At 46.3% G+C, this 15842-nt stretch overlaps 11 non-coding genes and 3 pseudogenes across 11 annotated transcripts; 3 read left to right on the top strand and 11 right to left on the bottom strand.

The window, feature by feature from the left end:
* Positions 1-2920: 2920 nt before the first annotated feature.
* On the bottom strand, positions 2921-3084 carry LOC135029922 (U1 spliceosomal RNA). The gene has a single exon (XR_010225994.1). It is a non-coding gene; the product is annotated as a U1 spliceosomal RNA (small nuclear RNA).
* A 693-nt stretch (positions 3085-3777) lies between these two features.
* On the bottom strand, positions 3778-3919 carry LOC135029808 (U1 spliceosomal RNA; annotated as a pseudogene).
* Positions 3920-4071: 152 nt separating this feature from the next.
* Positions 4072-4235, bottom strand: LOC135029804 (U1 spliceosomal RNA). Its single transcript, XR_010225898.1, has one exon. It is a non-coding gene; the product is annotated as a U1 spliceosomal RNA (small nuclear RNA).
* Positions 4236-4927: 692 nt separating this feature from the next.
* Positions 4928-5069, bottom strand: LOC135029807 (U1 spliceosomal RNA; annotated as a pseudogene).
* Positions 5070-5221: 152 nt separating this feature from the next.
* LOC135029721 (U1 spliceosomal RNA) lies at positions 5222-5385 on the bottom strand. The gene has a single exon (XR_010225818.1). It is a non-coding gene; the product is annotated as a U1 spliceosomal RNA (small nuclear RNA).
* Positions 5386-12129: 6744 nt separating this feature from the next.
* LOC135029911 (U5 spliceosomal RNA) lies at positions 12130-12245 on the bottom strand. Its single transcript, XR_010225983.1, has one exon. It is a non-coding gene; the product is annotated as a U5 spliceosomal RNA (small nuclear RNA).
* A 275-nt stretch (positions 12246-12520) lies between these two features.
* On the bottom strand, positions 12521-12636 carry LOC135029903 (U5 spliceosomal RNA). The gene has a single exon (XR_010225975.1). It is a non-coding gene; the product is annotated as a U5 spliceosomal RNA (small nuclear RNA).
* A 274-nt stretch (positions 12637-12910) lies between these two features.
* LOC135029906 (U5 spliceosomal RNA) lies at positions 12911-13026 on the bottom strand. Its single transcript, XR_010225978.1, has one exon. It is a non-coding gene; the product is annotated as a U5 spliceosomal RNA (small nuclear RNA).
* A 274-nt stretch (positions 13027-13300) lies between these two features.
* LOC135029900 (U5 spliceosomal RNA) lies at positions 13301-13416 on the bottom strand. Its single transcript, XR_010225973.1, has one exon. It is a non-coding gene; the product is annotated as a U5 spliceosomal RNA (small nuclear RNA).
* A 264-nt stretch (positions 13417-13680) lies between these two features.
* On the bottom strand, positions 13681-13796 carry LOC135029904 (U5 spliceosomal RNA). The gene has a single exon (XR_010225976.1). It is a non-coding gene; the product is annotated as a U5 spliceosomal RNA (small nuclear RNA).
* Positions 13797-14066: 270 nt separating this feature from the next.
* Positions 14067-14182, bottom strand: LOC135029883 (U5 spliceosomal RNA). The gene has a single exon (XR_010225956.1). It is a non-coding gene; the product is annotated as a U5 spliceosomal RNA (small nuclear RNA).
* A 144-nt stretch (positions 14183-14326) lies between these two features.
* LOC135029877 (U1 spliceosomal RNA) lies at positions 14327-14454 on the top strand (annotated as a pseudogene).
* Positions 14455-15047: 593 nt separating this feature from the next.
* Positions 15048-15211, top strand: LOC135029920 (U1 spliceosomal RNA). The gene has a single exon (XR_010225992.1). It is a non-coding gene; the product is annotated as a U1 spliceosomal RNA (small nuclear RNA).
* Positions 15212-15363: 152 nt separating this feature from the next.
* LOC135029803 (U1 spliceosomal RNA) lies at positions 15364-15526 on the top strand. The gene has a single exon (XR_010225897.1). It is a non-coding gene; the product is annotated as a U1 spliceosomal RNA (small nuclear RNA).
* Positions 15527-15842: the final 316 nt, after the last annotated feature.

Genomic DNA, 15842 nt, shown 5'->3' with positions numbered 1-15842 from the left:
GGTTCCAGCCAACTTTGGCCCACTGCTTGGATGACATCACCGTATGCAAATCCGTCTTCTGCAGACCTTCCCCCAGGAATGCTTGTACTAGTTGTTGCATATGGTTTGATATTTGATGGTGCTTCAGTATTAGGCAGCCTTCCGCCCTCCCATGTTCATCTGAAAAGATGTGGTCTCCCTGCAGTTGTTGTCCCCAGACGAGAGTTCCCTTGTGCTTCCTCAGTTGAATCTCCTTAACTTGACGGGGGAGGGGCTGCCCGAGCAGCCACCCTCCCCAGCCCTATCCCAACTCATACTTATTTTGCATATGAGATCTCTTGATCATGAAGATTGTTCTCACAGGGTGAGGTTCATCCATTATATTTTAAAATAGGAAGGTACAAATTACATATTTGAATTGCATTTATGTGCTGGATTCAAATGTCCCCCCCCCCTTCCTTTCTCAATTGTGCCCGTCAGCAGCTATTCTAAGGTTGCTGCCAATGGGTGTGACACATTAATTTCTTCTGTGGGGTACACAGGACTCCACAAGGATTCACATTGGGGTGTAGAGTAGGATCTTGATCTGAGGCACCAACCGGCTCAAAGCTTTTGACTGTTCCCAAGATGCTCAGCGCATCCTCCTCTATAACCCCGCTTCCATGAACAGGGAGCTCAGTTTGTAGTTGGTGCCTTCAGTAGCAGGCCACTTAACAGGGGCCTGCCTCAGGCAGCCTATTCTTAGCTATTAATTTTGACAAGAAAAGAAGAACTTGTTTTATGAGAATCTACAAGGGCTGCAGCAGGCTAGGTCTAATAGACATCTTTACTGCAGCTTCATCACTCCCAGCGGCGCTGTATACTCCCGTGCCCTGGTTGCTGGGTCACTGCAGCGGAGGCTCCGGTTTCTTCCTAAGGTCAGTCACACACGCACCGCCCTTCCGGATCACGAGGCCGCTGATGAAGGGGAGCGTGGCCGTAGGGGGTGGACCGTGTGTGCACTGGCGTGGACACTGATTACTGGGCAGCCGCTCCACGAGCCACCAGGTACAGTTAAGGAGCACAGGTCTGGGGTTTTTTCTCCCATATTAAACCAATTTTGTACTGCCCGCAGCGCATTGTGATAGGTAATAGGGCCTGATTCAGGTTGGATTGCAATCACAGTAAGCGATCCAACTGCAAAAATTGCTAAGAGCATACGCATGTGCCTGCATTTTCTGCGGCACCCCGCAGAGAATGCGATCGCCTCTGCCTGTCAATCGGGGCAGGGGGGGAGAGGGGGGTCAGCAACACTCCATTTCCAAGTCAGGGATGGAGCGGTGCGGGGGCAAGGCTTCAAAATGGGGTCTGCAACGGAGGAGACACAGGGGGCGTGGTCACAGCGGCTGTATGACATCACATTCAGCCGCTGTGATCACAAAAATGGTGGCGGCTTCCTGCGCGCACATACAGTCTGCACCAGCAGGAGGCTACACCATTTTTTATGATCACGCTGAACTGCAGTGCGACTGCAATTACAGATTGGTCAAGAAGGGAGGCGTCATGCTGGGTGGCCATGTCCTGTCACTGTGCAGGAGCCAGCACCGCTCACACACTAGTCCCCGGGTGAAGCCCCCAACCCCCGGGACACCCGGAGCAACAAAATGTAGATTCAGGCCACCAGGCCACGCCCCTACCTATGAAACCATGCCTCCTTTTTACCATTGGGCTGCTTATCTGCGCGCACTGCATTACAATCTCCTTCGCCACCTCTCTGGGTGTCACCAGTGATAGTGACACCTCTGCCATGCTTGTAGCAGCTGGTCCTAAGATCTACGCCTCAAGCCCTGAGTGTTTGCCCTTGTGACTTGTTGATCATCATAGCGAAGCAGATGCTTACAGAAAACTGCAGGGGCTTAGATTGAAAATAAAAAAATATATGGGTATAAGGTAGAGAGGAGCGGGTTCGGTTCTCCGAGAACCGAATTCCCCACGAACTCCACGTGGTTTACACTGGTCCGAGGCAGGCTCGGTTGTTCCCGCCTGACTCGGAAAACCTGAACAAGGGAAAATGTCATCATCCCGCTGTCGGATTCTCGCGAGATTCGGATTTCATATAAAGAGCTGCGCGTTGCCGCCATTTTTACTCGTGCATTGAAGAGGGAGCGGAGAGGACGTGGCTATGTTCTCTCAGTGGAAATCTCAATATCAGTGCTCAGTATCAGTGGTTACTTATTGCTGCTCAGTAATACTAGTAGTGTGTCTCTCCTGCTCAGTGTCAGTTCTCAGTAGTATCCTCATCAGTGCTCAGTATCACTGCTCATTGTCTTGTGCTGCATTGTGGTGCTCAGCATACTACAGTACATTACTAATAGTCCAGTGCTGCATCTTGCTGCTCAGTGTCAGTTCTAGTATCCTCATCAGTGCTCACTATCACTGCTCATTACATTGTGGTGTTCTGTATACTACAGTAACATAGTAATATAGTAACATATAGTAATATAGTTTTTGAGGTTGAAAAGAGGCAAATTGCCCATCGTGTTCAACCTGTTTTAAGTTGTGATGATTCTACATACTTGCTGAATAATGTTTTATGACTAGTTAACTACTACAACTCATGTTACCCCCGGATTAACCATGTTGATATTTTAAGTATTATAACCTTGGATAGCTTTTTCATTCAGAAATGTATCCATTCCTTTTTTAAATCCAATTACAGAGTCCGCCATTACCACCTTCCCTGGCAGGGAATTCCACATCCTGATTGCCCTAACAGTGAAGATCATAGTATCTCACCTGGCAGGTAAGTAGGAGTTGGGCTAGAGCTGTGGAGGATTGCTGCTTGGGCACCCCCTGTCAAGTGAAGGAGATCCAACTGAGGCAGCACAAGGGAACTCTCGAAAGAAGAACAAGGCTAGAGGAAGATCTAAGACAAAGAAATCTGACTTTTACCAGAGCTGACCAGAGGAAAGCACAAACACAGTCCCCCACTACCACAAATAATGCAGTCGAGTTTCCCACATTTGGGGAAATCACAGGGGTCAGCATACCCAGAATGCAATGAATGAACCTCACCCTGGGAGAACAATCTTCATGACCAAGGTATCTCCTATGCAAAATAAGTATGATTTGGGATAGGGCTGGGGAGGGCCACTGCTCAGGCACATCTCTGTCAAGTAAAGGAGATTCAACTGAGGCAGCACAAGGGAACTCTCATCTGGGGACAACAACTGCAGGGAGAACACATATTTTCAGATGAACATGGGAGGGCAGAAGGCTGCCTAAAACTGAAGCACCCCCAAACAACGAACCAAATGCAACAACTAGTGCAAGCATTCCTGGGGGAAGGCCTGCAGCAGATGGATTTGCATATGGTGATGTCATCCAAGCAGTGGGTCAAAGTTGGCTTCAACCCTCGTCTGCATATGAAAAGAAAAAAGGGGTGTGCAGGGCATGGCGGCCTTTTGCGGCGCTTGGATGACCCCTAGTTCGGAAAAAAACACCTCCACCCTCCTTCGGTGTGGGGCTCATGTTGGCTATGCCCCAGCCCCTGAAGCATTCAAGCTGATTTCTTGCAGCAGCTGGGCACTGTAACAGCTCCAGAGCTGCTCTGTAAAGCAAGTAAAAGGGTGTGGGCCCTGCAGCACTACCTGTAGTTTGCATTGTGCGTTGGAAGGCACAAAGTAAGCAGACGGGAGAAGTCAGGATAGTGCACAAGGGTATAGAAGGGAGGGGCTCAAGAAAAAAGAAGTGGAAACAGACAGCAAACTAGGCTGGAGAGAGACCTGAGACAAAGAGATCTGAATTATATGAGAGCCGACCAGGGGAAACACAAATTATGCAGTCAAGTTTCCCACATTTGGGGAAATCGCAGGGGCAGCACACCCAGAGTGCAATGGGTGAGCCTTGCCCTGGGAGAAGCATCTTCATGATCATAGTATCTCACCTGGCAGGTAAGTAGGAGTTGGGCTAGAGCTGGGGAGGGTCGCTGCTCGGGCACCCCCCTGTCAAGTGAAGGAGATCCAACTGAGGCAGCACAAGGGAACTCTCGAAAGAAGAACAAGGCTAGAGGAAGATCTGAGACAAAGAAATCTGACTTTTACCAGAGCTGACCAGAGGAAAGCACAAACACAGTCCCCCACTACCACAAATAATGCAGTTGAGTTTCCCACATTTGGGGAAATCACAGGGGTCAGCATACCCAGAATGCAATGAATGAACCTAACCCTGGGAGAACAATCTTCATGACCATGGTATCTCCTATGCAAAATAAGTATGATTTGGGATAGGGCTGGGGAGGGCCGCTGCTCAGGCACATCTCTGTCAAGTAAAGGAGATTCAACTGAGGCAGCACAAGGGAACTCTCATCTGGGGACAACAACTGCAGGGAGAACACATATTTTCAGATGAACATGGGAGGGCAGAAGGCTGCCTAATACTGAAGCACCCCCAAACAACAAACCAAATGCAACAACTAGTGCAAGCATTCCTGGGGGAAGGCCTGCAGCAGATGGATTTGAATATGGTGATGTCATCCAAGCAGTGGGTCAAAGTTGGCTTCAACCCTCGTCTGCATATGAAAAGAATAAAGGGGTGTGCAGGGCATGGCGGCCTTTTGCGGCGCTTGGATGACCCCTAGTTCGCATTAAACACCTCCACCCTCCTTCGGTGTGGGGCTCATGTTGGCTATGCCCCAGCCCCTGAAGCATTCAAGCTGATTTCTTGCAGCAGCTGGGCACTGTAACAGCTCCAGAGCTGCTCTGTAAAGCAAGTAAAAGGGTGTGGGCCCTGCAGCACTACCTGTAGTTTGTATTGTGCGTTGGAAGGCACAAAGTAAGCAGACGGGAGAAGTCAGGATAGTGCACAAGGGTATAGAAGGGAGGGGCTCAAGAAAAAAGAAGTGGAAACAGACAGCAAACTAGGCTGGAGAGAGACCTGAGACAAAGAGATCTGAATTATATGAGAGCCGACCAGGGGAAACACAAATTATGCAGTCAAGTTTCCCACATTTGGGGAAATCGCAGGGGCAGCACACCCAGAGTGCAATGGGTGAGCCTTGCCCTGGGAGAAGCATCTTCATGATCATAGTATCTCACCTGGCAGGTAAGTAGGAGTTGGGCTAGAGCTGGGGAGGGTCGCTGCTCGGGCACCCCCCTGTCAAGTGAAGGAGATCCAACTGAGGCAGCACAAGGGAACTCTCGAAAGAAGAACAAGGCTAGAGGAAGATCTGAGACAAAGAAATCTGACTTTTACCAGAGCTGACCAGAGGAAAGCACAAACACAGTCCCCCACTACCACAAATAATGCAGTTGAGTTTCCCACATTTGGGGAAATCACATGGGTCAGCATACCCAGAATGCAATGAATTAACCTAACCCTGGGAGAACAATCTTCATGACCATGGTATCTCCTATGCAAAATAAGTATGATTTGGGATAGGGCTGGGGAGGGCCGCTGCTCAGGCACATCTCTGTCAAGTAAAGGAGATTCAACTGAGGCAGCACAAGGGAACTCTCATCTGGGGACAACAACTGCAGGGAGAACACATATTTTCAGATGAACATGGGAGGGCAGAAGGCTGCCTAATACTGAAGCACCCCCAAACAACAAACCAAATGCAACAACTAGTGCAAGCATTCCTGGGGGAAGGCCTGCCGCAGATGGATTTGCATATGGTGATGTCATCCAAGCAGTGGGTCAAAGTTGGTTCAAACACCTTTGCAAAGTTCTATAAGTTTGATACCCTGGCTGAGGAGGACCTCCTGTTTGCTCAATCGGTGCTGCAAAGTCATCCGCACTCTCCTGCCCGTTTGGGAGCTTTGGTATAATCCCCATGGTCCTTTCGGAGTCCCCAGCATCCTCTAGGACGTAAGAGAAAATAAGATTTTAAACCTACCGGTAAATCTTTTTCTCGTAGTCCGTAGAGGATGCTGGGTGCCCGTCCCAAGTGCGGTCTACTTCTGCAAGACTTGTATATAGTTATTGCTTACATAAGGGTTATATGTTAGTTTTCATCGGTCTTGGACTGATGCTATGTTGTTTTCATACTGTTAACTGGGTAGTATATCACAAGTTATACGGTGTGATTGGTGTGGCTGGTATGAATCTTGACCTTGGATTAACAAAAATCCTTTCCTCGTACTGTCCGTCTCCTCTGGGCACAGTTTCTCTAACTGAGGTATGGAGGAGGGGCATAGAGGGAGGAGCCAGTGCACACCCAGATCTAAAGTCTTTCTTAAAGTGCCCATGTCTGCTGCGGAGCCCGTCTATCCCCCATGGTCCTTACGGAGTCCCCATCATCCTCTACGGACTACGAGAGAAAAAAAATTACCGGTAGGTTTAAAATGTTATTTTTTTCTCTGCAACCCACTGCTAAATTGTGCTTCCTAGCTGTTTTTTATAAAATCACTTAATTAAATCTAACTCTGATTACGTCAGAGAAGGCCAGGTACCCTACACCATAAGAGGGGGTTTGAAATTTTGACTTGTCTACTTAAAGATCACCAAAATCTGATGACAAGGTCAATTACATCCCTGGGTGGGATTGAACCACCAACCTTTTGGTTAATAGCCCATGTAAGTGCAAGAAATCCTGAAGCACTCACTCATCATGGGAAAGTACCAATGTGTTTCTTACAAAAATTCTCCAGATTATTGACTTTTTAAAGTTTTTCTAGGAAACGTTCTAGATGAATGCTTATTAGCCTTTGTCAGTATTGACTTTCGCAAGGTGTCTCTGTGGCGCAATCGGTTAGCATGTTTGGCTATTAACCAAAAGGTTGGTGGTTCAATCCCACCCAGGGATGTAATTGACCTTGTAATCAGATTTTGGTGATCTTTAAGTAGACAAGTCAAAATTTCAGAAACCTCCCTTATGGTGTAGGGTACCTGGCCTTCTCTGATGTAATCAGAGTTAGATTTGATTAAGTGATTTTATAAAAAAACAGCTAGGAAGCACAATTTAGCAGTGAGTTGCAGAGAAAAAAAATTATGCTGGCAGAAAAGTCCAATTGAGTGATTAAACAGCTCTTCATTTTCTGATTTTATGTTTATGCTAACAAATTTGCTCTCTGAAAAGTGTCCACAAAGCCAAGTCTCTGATTAACACCTTTGTAGGAATGGTTTTTCACCTATTACTGAATTAAACTTGCTTCATTGGAAAGGCATCAAAGATGCATCCTCATTTCAATGTCTACTGAAATAATACAGGTTGACACCAGGAAACGTCACTGCATCCTTGCTGCTTCCTCATGGGGAAGTCTGTTTAATGTGAAAACAAGGTGATATCTAATCAGCACACAGGTAAGGAATTAAGAAAATCTTTCTTTATGGGTGAAGATGTTTCTCACAAATTGTTGTCCCAATGCATCATTGAAATTCAAGATGGAAGATGATTTTCATATATCACTTGTACATTTTGCATTGCTCTTCTGGTGACAATGTAGTTTGTTTTTGTCAATTACCATTTCAGTAATAGGGTAAAGAAAATTAAGAGAATTTTTTAAAGAAAACAATGCTGTCAATATACTATTAAAACAAATTAAAATGATAAAAGTTATTGTACTTTAAGTAAAAATAAAAGTGCCAAAATATCAATCCCAGTTTTTGATTACTTTAATTATAAAAAAAAAATGCACATAGCAGAGGATAGTTTCGATCAATCGACCTCTGGGTTATGGGCCCAGCATGCTTCCATTGCACTACTCTGCTGCTCATGGAAGTGTCAGAGATCCTGAAGACTAAATTGATTAAAGGCCTAAAAGTACTGGACTATAAGGAAAGACTTACTAGGCTGAATATTTATACACTAGAAAAGAGGTGCCTAAGAGGAGATATTATTAATATCTTCAAATATGTAAAGATACATAACAAAGAGTTATCAGAGGAATTATTTATTAAAAGAACACGTGGTCACTCGCTGCGACTGGAGGAAAGTTCAGAACGCAATGGAGGAAAGGGTTCTTCACTGTTAGGGCAATCAGGATGTGGAATTCCCTGCCAGGGAAGGTGGTAATGGCGGACTCTGTAATTGGATTTAAAAAAGGAATGGATACATTTCTGAATGAAAAAGCTATCCAAGGTTATAATACTTAAAATATCAACATGGTTAATCCGGGGGTAACATGAGTTATAGTAGCTAACTAGTCATAAAACATTATTCAGCAAGTATGTAGAATCATCACAACTTAAAACAGGTTGAACACGATGGGCAATTTGCCTCTATTCAACCTCAAAAACTATGTTACTATATTACTATGTTATTGTAGTATACAGAACACCACAATGCAATGAGCAGTGATAGTGAGCACTGATGAGGATACTAGAACTGACACTGAGCAGCAAGATGCAGCACTGGACTATTAGTAATGTACTGTAGTATGCTGAGCAACACAATGCAGCACAAGACAATGAACAGTGATACTGAGCACTGATGAGGATACTACTGAGAACTGACACTGAGCAGGAGAGACACACTACTAGTATTACTGAGCAGCAATAAGTAACCACTGATACTGAGCACTGATATTGAGATTTCCACTGAGAGAACATAGCCACGTCCTCTCCGCTCTCTCTTCAATGCACGAGTAAAAATGGCAGCAACGCGCAGCTCTTTATATGGAATCCGAATCTCGCGAGAATCCGACAGCGGGATGATGACATTTTCCCTTGTTCAGGTTTTCCGAGTCAGGCGGGAACAACCGAGCCTGCCTCGGACCAGTGTAAACCACGTGGAGTTCGTGGGGAATTCGGTTCTCGGAGAACCGAACCCGCTCCTCTCTACCTTATACCCTATCAATTTTTTTATTTTCAATCTAAGCCCCTGCAGTTTTCTGTAAGCATCTGCTTCGCTATGATGATCAACAAGTCACAAGGGCAAACACTCAGGGTTTGAGGCGTAGATCTTAGGACCAGCTGCTACAAGCATGGCAGAGGTGTCACTATCACTGGTGACACCCAGAGAGGTGGCGAGGGAGATTGTAATGCAGTGCGCGCAGATAAGCAGTGCAATGGTAAAAAGGAGGCATGGTTTCATAGGTAGGGGCGTGGCCTGGTGGCCTGAATCTACATTTTGTTGCTCCGGGTGTCCCGGGGGTTGGGGGCTGCACCCGGGGACTAGTGTGTGAGCGGTGCTGGCTCCTGCAAAGTGACAGGGCATGGCCACCCAGCATGACGCCTCCCTTCTTGACCATGCTGTAATTGCAGTCGCACTGCAGTTCAGCGTGATCATAAAAAATGGTGTAGGCTCCTGCTGGTGCAGACTGTATGTGCGCGCAGGAAGCCGCCACCATTTTTGTGATCACAGCGGCTGAATGTGATGTCATACAGTCGCTGTGACCACGCCCCCTGTGTCTCCTCCGTTGCAGACCCCATTTTGAAGCCTTGCCCCCGCACCGCTCCATCCCTGACTTGGAAATGGAGTGTTGCTGACCCACCTCTCCCCCCCTTCCCCGCCCCGATTGACAGGCAGAGGCGATCACATTCTCTGCGGGGTGCCGCAGAAAATGCAGGCACATGCGTATGCTCTTAGCAATTTTTGCAGTTGGATCGCTTATTGTGATTGCAATCCAACCTGAATCAGGCCCTATTACCTATCACAGTGCGCTGCGGGCAGTACAAAATTGGGTTAATATAGGAGAAAACCCCCCAGACCTGTGCTCCTTAACTGTACCTGGTGGCTAGTGGAGCGGCTGCCCAGTAATCAGTGTCCACCGCAGTGCGCACACGGCCCACCCCCTACGGCCTCGCTCCCCTTCAGCAGCGGCCTCGTGATCCGGAAGGGTGGTGTGTGTGTGACTGACCTTAGGATGAAACCGGAGCCTCCGCTGCAGTGACCCAGCAACCAGGGCACGGGAGTATACAGCGCCGCTGGGAGTGATGAAGCTGCAGTAAAGATGTCTATTAGACCTAGCCTGCTGCAGCCCTTGTAGATTCTCATAAAACACGTTCTTCTTTTCTTGTCAAAATTAATAGCTAAGAATAGGCTGCCTGAGGCAGGCCCCTGTTAATTGGCCTGCTACTGAAGGCACCAACTACAAACTGAGCTCCCTGTTCATGGAAGCGAGGTTATAGAGGAGAATGCACTGAGCTTCTTGGGAACAGTCAAAAGCTTTGAGCCGGTTGGTGCCTCAGATCAAGATCCTACTCTACACCCCAATGTGAATCCTTGTGGAGTCCAGTGTACCCCACAGAAAAAATTAATGTGTCACACCCATTGGCAGCAACCTTAGAATAGCTGCTGACGGGCACAATTGAGAAAGGAAGGGGGGGGGGGACATTTGAATCCAGCACATAGATGCAATTCAAATATGTAATTCGTACCTTCCTATTTTAAAATATAATGGATGAACCTCACCCTGTGAGAACAATCTTCATGATCAAGAGATCTCATATGCAAAATAAATATGAGTTGGGATAGGGCTGGGGAGGGCTGCTCGGGCAGCACCTCCCCCGTCAAGTTAAGGAGATTCAACTGAGGAAGCACAAGGGAACTCTCGTCTGGGGACAACAACTGCAGGGAGACCACATCTTTTCAGATGAACATGGGAGGGCGGAAGGCTGCCTAATACTGAAGCACCATATGCAACAACTAGTACAAGCATTCCTGGGGGAAGGTCTGCAGCAGACGGATTTGCATACGGTGATGTTATCCAAGCAGTGGGCCAAAGTTGACTGGAACCCTCATCTGCATATGAAAAGAGAAAAGGGGCATGCAGGGCATGGCGGCCTTTTGCAGTGCTTGGATGACCCCTAGTTCACATTAAACACCCCCACCCTCCTTTGGTGTGGGGCTCATGTTGGCCATGCCCCATCCCCTGAAGCATTCAAGCTGATTTCTTGCAGCAGCTGGGCACTGTAACAGCTCCAGAGCTGTTCTGTAAGGCAAGTAAAAGGGTGTGGGCCCTGCAGCACCACCTGTAGTTCGCATTGTGCGTTGGAAGGCACAAAGTAAGCAGACGGGAGGAGAAGTCAGGATAGTGCGCAAGGGCATTCTTTTCTCTTAGTCCGTAGAGGATGCTGGGGTCACATTAAGAACCATGGGGTATAGACGGGATCCGCAAGAGACATGGGCACTTTAAGACTTTCAAAGGGTGTGAACTGGCTCCTCCCTCTATGCCCCTCCTCCAGACTCCAGTTATAGGAACTGTGCCCAGGGAGACGGACATTTCGAGGAAAGGATTTATTGTTAAACTAAGGTGAGCATCTTACCAGCTCACACCTTAAACATGCCGCAGAACGTGGCATTCAACAGAACACAAGCCAACGGCATGAACAATTGCAGCAAAAAGCTGACCAGAACCATAACACAACATGTGTATAACCACAAGTAATAACTGCAGACACAGTATGGACTGGGACGGGTGCCCAGCATCCTCTACAGACTAAGAGAAAAGGATTTACCGGTAGGTATTAAAATCCTATTTTCTCATACGACCTAGAGGATGCTGGGGTCACATTAAGAACCATGGGGTTATACCAAAGCTCTTGAACGGGTGGGAGAGTGCGTACGACTCTGCAGCACCGAATGACCCAACTTAAGGTTATCATCAGCCAAGGTATCAAACTTGTAAAACTTAGCAAAAGTGTTTACTAAATAGCTGCTCGGCAAAGTTGCAATGCCGAGACTCCCCGACCAGCTGCCAAGGATGAACCCACCTTTCTAGTAGAATGGGTCTTCACCTACTTCAGTAACGGCAATCCTGCCGTGGAACGAGCATGCTGAATCTTACCACAGATCCAGCGCATAATGGTCTGCATGGAAGCAGGACACCAAATCCTGTTGGGAGCATACAGGACAAACAGAGCCTCTGTTTTCCTAATCTGAACCGTTCTGGTGACATACATTTTCAAAGTTCTGACCACAGCCAGAGACTTTGACTCAACGAAGGTGTCAGTGGCCAAAGGCACCATGTGGAAAGATGAACCACCTTCGGCAGAAATTGTTGACGTGTCCTCAATTCTGCTCTATCTTCATGAAAGATCAAATAAAGGCTCTTGTGATACTGCATGGTTTGTACTGTTTTCCATGTGCTCCCAGACCTTTAAGCAAGTAGCATGGTCAAGAAAGTTCTGTTTGAAAAGAAACAACATTTACTGTCATTGTTATGCAAATAAACTTACATTAAAGCTAACAAGAAAGCACACTCGTTCTGTCTTTAAACTGATAAAAGAAACCCCAATAATATGGGGCATGCAAAAATTGAGATAAAACTCAGTTTTGCTCCTCTCCACGGAAATCTTTAATAAAAGGCGAAATATTTGTTAGTTCTGAAGAGAAACCAGAGCATGACCAAGATTCCACCTGTCGCCTGAGTGCCATGCCAGCAGTTCTCATTCAGCTGAAAGTGAGCACCCAATTTGAATGAAAGAAAGCAGATTTCTCACCAGGCTTCCCCTTGCTATAAACATGGTTTGTACTCTTTTCCATGTGCTCCCAGATCTTTCAAGCAATTAGTGTGGTCAAGAAAGTTCTGTTTGAAAAGAAACAAACATTTACTGTCATTTCTATGCAAATGAGCTTACATTAAAGCACACTCGTTCTATCTTTAAACCGATAAAATAAAACCCCAATAAGATGGGGCATGCAAAAATTGAGATAAAACTAAGTTTTGCTCCTCTCCACGGAAATCTTTAGTAAAAGGCGAAAGATTTGTTCGTTCTGAAGAGAAACCAGAACATGACCAAAATTCCACCTGTCGCCTGAGTGCCATGCCAGCAGTCCTCATTCAGCTCAAAGTGAGCACCCAATTTGAAAGAAAGAAAGCAGATTTCTCACCAGGCTTCCCCTTGCTATAAACATGGTTTGTACTCTTTTCCATGTGCTCCCAGATCTTTCAAGCAATTAGTATAGTCAAGAAAGTTCTGTTTGAAAAGAAACAAACATTTACTGTCATTTCTATGCAAATGAGCTTACATTAAAGCACACTCGTTCTATCTTTAAACCGATAAAAGAAACCCCAATAAGACGGAGCATGCAAAAATTGAGATAAAACTCAGTTTTGCTCCTCTCCACGGAACTCTTTAGTAAAAGGCGAAAGATCTGTTCGTTTTGAAGAGAAACCAGAGCATGACCAAGATTCCACCTGTCGCCTGAGTGCCATGCCAGCAATCCTCATTCAGCTCAAAGTGAGCACCCAATTTGAAAGAAAGAAAGCAGATTTCTCACCAGGCTTCCCCTTGCTATAAACATGGTTTGTACTCTTTTCCATGTGCTCCCAGATCTTTCAAGCATTTAGTATAGTCAAGAAAGTTCTGTTTGAAAAGAAACAAACATTTACTGTCATTTCTATGCAAATGAGCTTACATTAAAGCACACTCGTTCTATCTTTAAACCGATAAAAGAAACCCCAATAAGACGGAGCATGCAAAAATTGAGATAAAACTCAGTTTTGCTCCTCTCCACGGAAATCTTTAGTAAAAGGCGAAAGATCTGTTTGTTTTGAAGAGAAACCAGAGTATGACCAAGATTCCACCTGTCGCCTGAGTGCCATGCCAGCAGTCCTCATTCAGCGCAAAGTGAGCACCCAATTTGAAAGAAAGAAAGCAGATTTCTCACCAGGCTTCCCCTTGCTATAAGCATGGTTTGTACTCTTTTCCATGTGCTCCCAGATCTTTCAAGCAATTAGAATGGTCAAGAAAGTTCTGCTTGAAAAGAAACAGACATTTATAGTCATTGTTATGCAAATAAACTTACATTAAAGCTAACAAGAAACTGATAAAAGAAACCCCAATAATATGGGGCATGCAAAAATTGAGATAAAACTCAGTTTTGCTCCTCTCCACAGAAATCTTTAATAAAAGGCGAAAGATTTGTTCGTTCTGAAGAGAAACCAGAGCATGACCAAGATTCCACCTGTCGCCTAAATGCTGTGCCAGCAGTCCTCATTCAGATCAAAGTGAGCGCCCAACTTGAAAGTAAGCAGATTTCTCACCTGGCTTCTCCTTGCTATAAGCATGGTTTGTACTGTATTCCATGTGCTCCCAGATCTTTCAAGCAAGTAGCATGGTCAAGAAAGTTCTGTTTGAAAAGAAACAAACATTTACTGTCATTTCTATGCAAATGAGCTTACATTAAAGCACACTCATTCTATCTTTAAACCGATAAAAGAAACCCCAAAAAGATGGGGCATGCAAAAATTGAGATAAAACTCGGTTTTGCTCCTCTCCACGGAAATCTTTAGTAAAAGGCGAAAGATTTGTTCGTTCTGAAGAGAAACCAGAGCATGACCAAGATTTTTATCTGAAAATATGTGTTCTCCCTGCAGTTGTTGTCCCCAGATGAGAGTTCCCTTGTGCTGCCTCAGTTGAATCTCCTTTACTTGACAGAGATGTGCCTGAGCAGCGGCCCTCCCCAGCCCTATCCCAAATCATACTTATTTTGCATAGGAGATACCATGGTCATGAAGATTGTTCTCCCAGGGTGAGGTTCATTCATTGCATTCTGGGTATGCTGACCCCTGTGATTTTCCCAAATGTGGGAAACTCGCTTTTATACCCTTGTGCACTATCCTGACTTCTCCTCCTGTCTGCTTACTTTGTGCCTTCCAATGCACAATGCAAACTACAGGTAGTGCTGCAGGGCCCACACCCTTTTACTTGCCTTACAGAGCAGCTCTGGAGCTGATACAGTGCCAAGCTGCTGCAAGAAATCAGCTTGAATGCTTCAGGGGATGGGGCATGGCCAACATGAGCCCCACACCGAAGGAGGGTGGGGGTGTTTAATGCAAACTAAGGGTCATCCAAGCGCCGCAAAAGGCCGCCATGCCCTGCATACCCCTTTTCTCTTTTCATATGCAGATGAGGGTTCCAGCCAACTTTGGCCCTCTGCTTGGATGACATCACCGTATGCAAATCCGTCTTCTGCAGAACTTCCCCCAGGAATGCTTGCACTAGTTGTTGCATTTGGTTTGTTGTTTGGGGGTGCTTCAGTATTAGGCAGCCTTCTGCCCTCCCATGTTCATCTGAAAATATGTGTTCTCCCTGCAGTTGTTGTCCCCAGATGAGAGTTCCCTTGTGCTGCCTCAGTTGAATCTCCTTTACTTGACAGAGATGTGCATGAGCAGCGGCCCTCCCCAGCCCTATCCCAAATCATACTTATTTTGCATAGGAGATACCATGGTCATGAAGATTGTTCTCCCAGGGTGAGGTTCATTCATTGCATTTTGGGTATGCTGACCCCTGTGATTTACCCAAATGTGGGAAACTCGACTGCATTATTTGTGGTAGTGGGGGACTGTGTTTGTGCTTTCCTCTGGTCAGCTCTGTTAAAACTCAGATTTCTTTGTCTCAGATTTTCCTCTAGCCTTGTTCTTCTTTCGAGAGTTCCCTTGTGCTGCCTCAGGTGGATCTCCTTCACTTGACAGGGGGGTGCCCGAGCAGCGACCCTCCCCAGCTCTATCCCAACTCCTACTTACCTGCCAGGTGAGATACTATGATCAGGAAGGTGCTTCTCCCAGGGCAAGGCTCACCCATTGCACTCTGGGTGTGCTGCTCCTACGATTTCCCCAAATGTGGGACACTTGACTGCATAATTTGTGTTTCCTCTGGTCGGCTCTCGTATAATTCAGATCTCTTTGTCTCAGGTCTTTCTCCAGCCTAGTTTGCTGTCTGTTTCCACTTCTTTTATCTTGAGCCCCTCCCTTCTATACCCTTGTGCACTATCCTGACTTCTCCTCCCGTCTGCTTACTTTGTGCCTTCCAATGCACAATGCAAACTACAGGTAGTGCTGCAGGGCCCACACAATCTTTTACTTGCCTTAAAGAGCAGCTCTGGAGCTGTTACAGTGCCCTGCTGCTGCAAGAAATCAGCTTGAATGCTTCAGGGGATGGGGCATGGCCAACATGAGCCCCACACCAAAGGTGGGTGGGGGTGTTTAATGCGAACT

Source organism: Pseudophryne corroboree, unplaced genomic scaffold (assembly GCF_028390025.1).
Source record: "Pseudophryne corroboree isolate aPseCor3 unplaced genomic scaffold, aPseCor3.hap2 scaffold_493, whole genome shotgun sequence".
NCBI classification, from domain to species: Eukaryota; Metazoa; Chordata; class Amphibia; order Anura; family Myobatrachidae; genus Pseudophryne; species Pseudophryne corroboree.
This window is presented reverse-complemented; position numbering and strand designations above follow the sequence as displayed.